Raw genomic sequence first — 8,893 nt, forward strand, 5'->3', positions numbered from 1 at the left:
CTGCTGTGGAAGTGTTGAAGATTGCGTTGCGTTACTTGAACGAATGTTTCGTAGAAGCACTCGCCAATCAGTAAGTTTACGCGGATGCAGAGAGAAGTGACATGCAGATTGCAGATGTGTTGGGGCTCAAACAACAAATGGAAAATTTAGACCTTGAAGTTATGGATGCAAAAAAAAAGTTATGGATGAGTTCGTGGAGAAATAGAGGAAACATTTCCCGATTCTTGCAGGACAACGAAGAAAAGCTAAATGAGTAACAAGATGTGCTGATGGCGAGGGCAAGAAAAGTGTTAGAGGAGGTCAGCGAGGCTTGGGCGAAGGTGCTAGAGCAAGTCGATGCTCTGCACCTGGACCTGGAACGGCAAAACTGTTCTTCGAGAACAGCATGGCCATCAAAGCCGTTTCGACCAACACAGCGAATTAAGTTGGAGAAGGCTATGATGGCAAAACTATAGTCGGACAACAGCCAAATCCACGTTCAGGAAACACGATGTCGATTCAGCTGAAGTCTAAGCAATACCTTCCTCAACTCATCCATTATCAGTAATTGTATTTTTTGTTGAAAATTGACGCGTGAATTTCTTCACATTTGAAACACAACATTTTGTTGTTTTTTTTTGTTCTTCAAAGGACTTTGTCTTAAATGTTTGTCATTGTGTGTGTGTTTGTTATTGTATGTGTTTGTATTGTGTTTGTTTGCTATTATGTGTGTGTTTGATTGTCATTGTTTGCGTTGTTTTTGTTTTTGTTTTTGTTTTTGTTTTTGTTTTTGTTTTTGTTTTTGTTTTTGTTTTTGTTTTTGTTTTTGTTTTTGTTTTTGTTTTTGTTTTTGTTTTTGTTTTTGTTTTTGTTTTTGGTTTTTTGTTTTTGTTTTTGTTTTTGTTTTTGTTTTTGTTTTTGTTTTTGTTTTTGTTTTTGTTTTTGTTTTTGTTTTTGTTTTTGTTTTTGTTTTTGTTTTTGTTTTTGTTTTTGTTTTTGTTTTTGTTTTTGTTTTTGTTTTTGTTTTTGTTTTGGTTTTTGTTTTTGTTTTTGTTTTTGTTTTTGTTTTTGTTTTTGTTTTTGTTTTTGTTTTTGTTTTTGTTTTTGTTTTTGTTTTTGTTTTTGTTTTTGTTTTTGTTTTTGTTTTTGTTTTTGTTTTTGTTTTTGTTTTTGTTTTTGTTTTTGTTTTTGTTTTTGTTTTTGTTTTTGTTTTTGTTTTTGTTTTTGTTTTTGTTTTTGTTTTTGTTTTTGTTTTTGTTTTTGTTTTTGTTTTTGTTTTTGTTTTTGTTTTTGTTTTTGTTTTTGTTTTTGTTTTTGTTTTTGTTTTTGTTTTTGTTTTTGTTTTTGTTTTTGTTTTTGTTTTTGTTTTTGTTTTTGTTTTTGTTTTTGTTTTTGTTTTTGTTTTTGTTTTTGTTTTTGTTTTTGTTTTTGTTTTTGTTTTTGTTTTTGTTTTTGTTTTTGTTTTTGTTTTTGTTTTTGTTTTTGTTTTTGTTTTTGTTTTTGTTTTTGTTTTTGTTTTTGTTTTTGTTTTTGTTTTTGTTTTTGTTTTTGTTTTTGTTTTTGTTTTTGTTTTTGTTTTTGTTTTTGTTTTTGTTTTTGTTTTTGTTTTTGTTTTTGTTTTTGTTTTTGTTTTTGTTTTTGTTTTTGTTTTTGTTTTTGTTTTTGTTTTTGTTTTTGTTTTTGTTTTTGTTTTTGTTTTTGTTTTTGTTTTTGTTTTTGTTTTTGTTTTTGTTTTTGTTTTTGTTTTTGTTTTTGTTTTTGTTTTTGTTTTTGTTTTTGTTTTTGTTTTTGTTTTTGTTTTTGTTTTTGTTTTTGTTTTTGTTTTTGTTTTTGTTTTTGTTTTTGTTTTTGTTTTTGTTTTTGTTTTTGTTTTTGTTTTTGTTTTTGTTTTTGTTTTTGTTTTTGTTTTTGTTTTTGTTTTTGTTTTTGTTTTTGTTTTTGTTTTTGTTTTTGTTTTGGTTTTTGTTTTTGTTTTTGTTTTTGTTTTTGTTTTTGTTTTTGTTTTTGTTTTTGTTTTTGTTTTTGTTTTTGTTTTTGTTTTTGTTTTTGTTTTTGTTTTTGTTTTTGTTTTTGTTTTTGTTTTTGTTTTTGTTTTTGTTTTTGTTTTTGTTTTTGTTTTTGTTTTTGTTTTTGTTTTTGTTTTTGTTTTTGTTTTTGTTTTTGAAGACCTAAGAAAGAGTAATTTCTATGAGAATTATGGAACTTATGATTCGAAGTTTGAAGACAAATTATAAAAAATAGAAGTTAATTATTTTGAGATCTATGCAATTCAACCACAGAGTGATTACTCTGTGATTCAACTTTATAGAGATTATCTTTCTGTTTATAAGATTTCAAGACCCTTATAAAAGATGGGTTATTTTTTTACGAGTAGAGGAAATTCATAAATATTCACCCTTTTTTTATTAGATTTGCCGAAAATACAAAGATGTGAAGATTTGAATGGACTAAAAAAATTACTATTAGTTCTCATAAAAATTAACCTTTCTTTTGATAAAATAATAACAGCAAGGAATGGTTTATTCTGTGGAATGGGCAATGACATTCTGATAAATGGTCTATTCTGGGGAATGGGATATGCAAATGTGTTAAAAGCCGTTTGGAAGCTCCAATCCAGATTTGCATCATGCAAACTTTGGCAAAGATGGGTACTCTTACTCGAAAAAAAACTAGTCAAATATAATAAATTAATTACAATAAACTAAAAAATGCTGCTCTAGCTTGTCAACATTAAATTGAAAGTCAATTACAAACACTATCCAGCAACGCTCCCAAAATAAAAAAAAAAAAAACTTAAAGTTCAATCAATTACAAAATTTCAGCATCCAGCATATGTTATGCTCTAACCCCACGACCGACATGTACAGCAGTGTTCAAATTATAGATTACTTCCTCCCATCTGCCACACGTTACCCTATGTGAATGTGTGTGGAACTAATCGAGCATCATCCCGTTTGGCTTAAAATGGTGAAAAACTTTTTATACTACTCGATAAATTTTTCCCCTCCTCTTATTTCTTGATATCCTATAATTTCAGCCCTCTGCTCACACACGAGCAGCAGCAGCCGAGGAAAAATGATCCTCAATGTGTCAAAAACGGTTTTTTTTTTCATGAAACAGATCGTTTCAGGAAGAGGAAAAAAATAACACCCCCGGATGGATGCATTTTCAAACGGCGTGGCTAATTTTCTCATTATGTTTAGCTCTAAATGGTTTTATTTCTTGTTTTTAGTGTTTTGGTGGATTGTTTTTTCTTTTTTGCTTGGAATAGTTTTCAGCCGACGGCTTTCCATTTCAAAACAAACAAAAGATGCATTGTTCTTTTTTGTGTGTGTTTGTGTGTGCAATCTAAGAGTGTTAAACTTTTGCTCCGGGGAAAACTCTCGAAGAAAATTTTTAAAATTGTTTTCCTACTTTGCAGACTTTGGTAAAGTTTTCCTCTATCTTTCCTTTTCCTGCCGTTCCACTCCCAACTGAGGTTGTGTGGTATCAAATAAGAAGCTTGCAGAGTAGGTAGCAGTGAGCGGAAGAAATTTTCTCATGAAAGTGTAATAAATTAATCGAGTTTAATGCTACACTGGCTTCTTTTTCGCACTTTCAGTTTTCCATGGGCTAACAAGCCGTAGGGGAGTGTGTTGAGGAAAAGTTTTCCTTCCCTTTATTGTGTTGTGAGCACATGCGATAGTACGATGGTTGTGATGGTCCTCGTATGAAACGTAATTCAATTTAAGTGTGAGGAACAGGAAAAGTGATTGAGCTGCCTATTGTTCATTAAAATTTTCAACTTAGCATTAAGATATTGCAAACGTAGAAACTTTAAATAATTCACCTTTACGATACACTTAAAATTGTTCTCGAATCAGCAAAGTTCAACCGTACAAATCAGGTAACCACTCAAGAAGCCATCCTTAAATACCTCCCCCAACAAATCCCACACACGTCACCACATCAAATTACGTATCCGCTGCGGTACATCGCTCAAATAACCACAACCTAATCCACTCCATCAACAAACCTGAAGAATCCTCCCCCTCTCCTCCCCTTGAGAAAATTTTCTCAATGAATTTGCGCGTCATGAATGACTGCAAGAGTGTCGTAACCGTGGACAAAACGCTGTGCCGGATTGATTCCCATTTAGAAGGTCCACTCCTTAACACTAGAACGCCCAACGCATGTCCAACTTACACGGACGCCCAAGCCTCTCAAAAAAGTTGGAACGGTAACTTCAACTCGCTGGTTCTCGGGCATAACTCAACCAATCGGGACGATTCTTGTTTCCAGTGATTTGTAAGAATGTCTAGATGATCCTAAAATTTTGCAGAATTTGATTTGAACAAATCTGTAATTTCTGCGACCGAAAACATCGTTCCACCTTTTTTAAAACGACTGCCTCCGCGGAATTTTCAGCGATTTTTTTTGCACGCGAAAAAAAAAGTTGGAACGATGTTTTTGATCGCAAAAATTACAGATTTGATCAAATTAAGTTCTGCAAAGTTCGAGAATCATCTAGACATCCTAACAAATCACTGGAAAGAAGAATCATCTTGATTGGTTGAGTTATGCCCGAGAACCATTGAGTTGAAGTTACCGTTCCAACTTTTTTCGAGTCTTGGGCGTTGGAATGTTAAGGACCAGCCAACCTAAACCGCAAAACCAAGTCACGGTTCATCACCACGGTGGTAAGATTCTGCCACCGACGGTATTGACTGACTAAAGTGTGCTGTGTAGTTAGTGAAACTGTATATAGTCTTGCTCATTCAGTTCAACCGAAACCGAAGAAAATGCCAATATTGAATTATACGCCGCAAAAGCCACCACCCGAGTGGCAACAGCTGGAACGCGCTGGATCTGTTACGTGGAGGGGGTCGTTCAAAAACTAAGGTGTTCTTATTCTTCCTAATTCCAAGACATATTTAGCTTAAACAGTTTCCAAATTGTGATTTTTCCTAGTTAGTAAGTTTGTGTGTTTTTTTTTTGTATTTGTGTTGTCCTGTTTGTTCGCTTCTGTGCTATATTAACTATAATTCGAAAAAAATCTCACTGTTTTATCCATTTTCTCCTCCTTACGAAAAGTGATCTTCTAAGAAAAAATATAAGGAAATTCAATCGATCAAGCAAAACATCAAATATTTAAAATATTAGCAAACATTAGGGTTAATTTATAAAAATATTTGATTGAATAGAGCAAACCATTAAACATATTTTTTGCTATGAAAATGAAACTAACTGATACTATTATCATTTGAAAAATGAGGATTATTTAGTAAAACTGAGAAAAACTATTTTTCAAAATATTGAAATTTTGATCTAATTTAGCATCTATTTGTCTAACAAACTATTAATAAATAATTATTCGAAGTTTCTCAGCTTTTCCTTTATAAAATAGAAAAAAATCTTGTTTGTTTGGCAGGTTAAACGCTCGCTCCTAACTCCATCTAATTTGCTGATTTTCACTATTCAAGTAACTTGTTTTGCAAAATTTTTGATAGAAACTTGCTATTTCAATTGATTTGAGTTGAAAACACTTTTATGAGCTTTGTTGAACGTCTACGTGCTGACCTGCCAACATTAGAGGCACGTTGGAATTATATTCTGTCTCCTTTTTAGGGTGGTACAAATATTGAAAAATTCCAAAATTTCAACAAAGTTGTAGGTTATGATTATTACATTTCAGACAAAAAGGAATACGGAAAAACAACCAATATCTTATTCAACTTTCGTGACCAGGGTTGTTAAAACATCAAAATATCAGCTCTCAGCAACTACAATTATCTCGCCTGAATATTCATGCCTCAAATACAACTGCTCTGCTCTCCTTATTGAAACTCCCAGCGCCGAACATAGCCGAACACGTTTTTCGTGTTTACACACTCGCGATTGACATTTTCCTTTTCTCTCTCCGTCCCGCTTCCACGATCATCCTACCGCAACAGCGTTTACCCACAAAAGCCGCCACAAAACAAAATTTCGCAAACGCAGTTTAACAGGACGTCTTGCGTGGTCGGCTCCTAATCGCCATCTCGCGTTCTCTCATTGCAGTTTTCGGAGAGATTGAGAGACTCAGCAGTGAGAGCGCATAGTCGAGGAAAAGGGAAGGAGTGATAGAGAGAGAGAGAATGACATCGCTGGGAATCACGAGACACAAGAAGAGATCTCACAAGCAATAGTGACGGCCGCTATACTCTCGGGTGTTTTTGGTGCAGAGATAATCAATTGATAGCTTTTCTATCACTCATGTGCAACACTGCTCATGACTAATAGTAAAATTCCCAAAATATGTATTTTTTTTAAAATCTTCGATTTTTCATATGATTAAAGGTACTAAAAAAGAAATGTTTTAAGCCAAATCCGGTAAAAGAACAGTGATTTTTTGAAAATTGTGTATTTTAAATAAAATATCTAAGATCTGGACAAAAAATAATTAAAATAATTTTTTTAAGCAGCATTAAATAAGCAATCAAAATTAATTTTTATTGATTCGCATTCTTTTCGAGGTGAGAAATTTATTGACCGATTTTAAAGTTCCAGATAATTATATAAAATTGTCTATTTTACTATTTTAGTTTAAGACTTATTTTTTTGAAATAACATCAGAGAATTTTCACCGTCATGCATCATTGTTCCAATAATGTTTTTTTTAGTAAATAATCGATGATTAAAAATATGTATTTTGGGAATTCAAGTTTTAGTCATTTATAGTAAAATTAAAATTGATTTTTTCCGTGTACCTTTTATTTGAAAAAAAAAATCTTAATAATAAACAACAGCTTTGTCCTAGACACCATATCGATAAAAAATTTACATACTCATTTTGTACAACCAGCCCCAACATTGTATGAAAAAACCAATGATGCAAAATAACTTATTTTGAAATAAACGTGGGTAATTCTCCACCAACTCACACGAAATCGGAAAAAGTTGCCCCGACCCCTCTTCGATTTGAGTGAAACTTTGCTCTAAGTGGTAATTTTGGTCCCTGATCACGAATCCGAGGTCCATTTTTCGATATTTCGTGACGGTGGGACAGTACGACATTTTTCTTGGGTCATTCTGGTGCAAAATTAGCTGAGCTTTCCAAGAAAAATACTTTCTAAAGCACACGATTGAGCTTTAGGGGTTAAAAAATCGAAAAACTGGTCAAAAATGATCAAAATTATAACTTTTCAAAAAACTTTTTTGGAAAATTCTGATAACTCGTGAAGAAAACTTGCAAAGCCTTTATGTCTATATATCAAAATGTTTGTTTTTATCTGCTCTACAACTTTGTAGAACATTGTTACACTCTTAAGTGTAACCCTGCAAAGTTAGAAAAAACACGTAATTTTTAAATGAAACATTTTGTTCTTAATAAAAAAAATTACATATGGGTCATTCCATCTCAACTGTGCACGAAAAAGTGCAAATTTGAAAATTACCCTCTCCGATCCTGCTCAAATTTGGCAGGGCTGTTGATACTATCAAAACATGCAAGAATCCCGAATTTCATCCAAATCGGACCACCCCCTCCATTTTTGTACCTCCCCAAAAAATCGACTTTTTGGCGATTTTTTACCAAACCTCCTAGTTTCAAACGACGATAACTCAGGAACCACAAATCTTAGAGGGTCGGTCTTAGACTCAATTTTGAAGGAAATTGGACGTAGAATCCATTTCCGTGATCAAAATTTTGATTAATTTATTTTGTCTACCTGTATTGCGCAATTGAAAACTTTAAACGGCCGTATCTCAAAACACCCCAACTTATTTTTTTTATTTGACCTCACCATTGTGTTCCCCGGCCAATTTTACATAAGAATCACTTATCGACAGAAATGAATATGTTTCGTTCCAGAGATATCGAATTTTAATGTTTTGTGTTTTCGAGATAACCTACATCTGCTTCATTCGCCACATCTGCTAGAAGCACTCAGGCGGGCTGATCAGTAACTGCTACCTGGTGTTCTGGGAGATGATTAATTTAATTTATATTTTTATAATTTTACGCAAATATTTATTCAAATGACTAATAGGAGAAATTCTAGTATGTTTGGCAGGTTAAGTCCTCGCTCCTAGTTTCGTCCAATTTGCTCATTTTAACTATTTAAACAACAAATTTTGCAAAACTTTTGATAGAAACTTGCTTGTTCACTTATTATTGAGCTATTAATCACCCGATTTCAGTTGAAAACGCTTTTAATCAGCTGTAGTTGAATGCCAAAGCGCTGATATGGCAACATTACTGGAACACTGGAATTAGATGCTGTTCCCCTATCTTGATCAATCTATTTTTGTGAAAGGAATATTTATTGGGTAATTTTACGTGTTGCTAACCGTTTTAGAGTACCTCCGAGGCCATGACTAGGGCCTTTATCATGGGCGGTAGCAATATAGTGCCATTCAGCAAAAACTCCAAAACCTGCTTTATTATTATTATTATTATTATTATTATTATTATTATAGTTTATTATTGACAACTTACCATAATTTGGCAAATCCGATTTATGGTTTGAAAGATTGATCATATTAAATCAATTTTTATATTGTAGGCCAGCTCCATTTGATTAAAAGAATCCAAGAATGATATAAGAAAAAAAATACTGTTGTTCGGACGGTGTCGAAATCATCGCAACTAAATTTGGGGAATTAGCCGCTTTGCAGCAGATCAAACTTCGTTATTTTCTTACATTTTTCAGTTTTATACTTTCCAGAAATCCTTTTCCTGCTCCTTGTGATCGTCCTTCACTAGAGTACAACGTATCAACAAATTTTATTAATTTTAGTTCATATTTTTTACTCACTAATGTATCGTGCACTTATTGTTCAATGTTACTAACAAGATTAATTGCATTTTCCTGCTCGCTCCGACGGAATCCAATTCTGCCCTTTACTGTGTGTCGTTATTGCTCTGTCCTGTGGGTTAGCACAGAAATTCACT

The sequence above is a fragment of the Culex pipiens genome, chromosome 2 (genome assembly GCF_016801865.2).
Source record: "Culex pipiens pallens isolate TS chromosome 2, TS_CPP_V2, whole genome shotgun sequence".
Classification (NCBI taxonomy): Eukaryota; Metazoa; Arthropoda; class Insecta; order Diptera; family Culicidae; genus Culex; species Culex pipiens.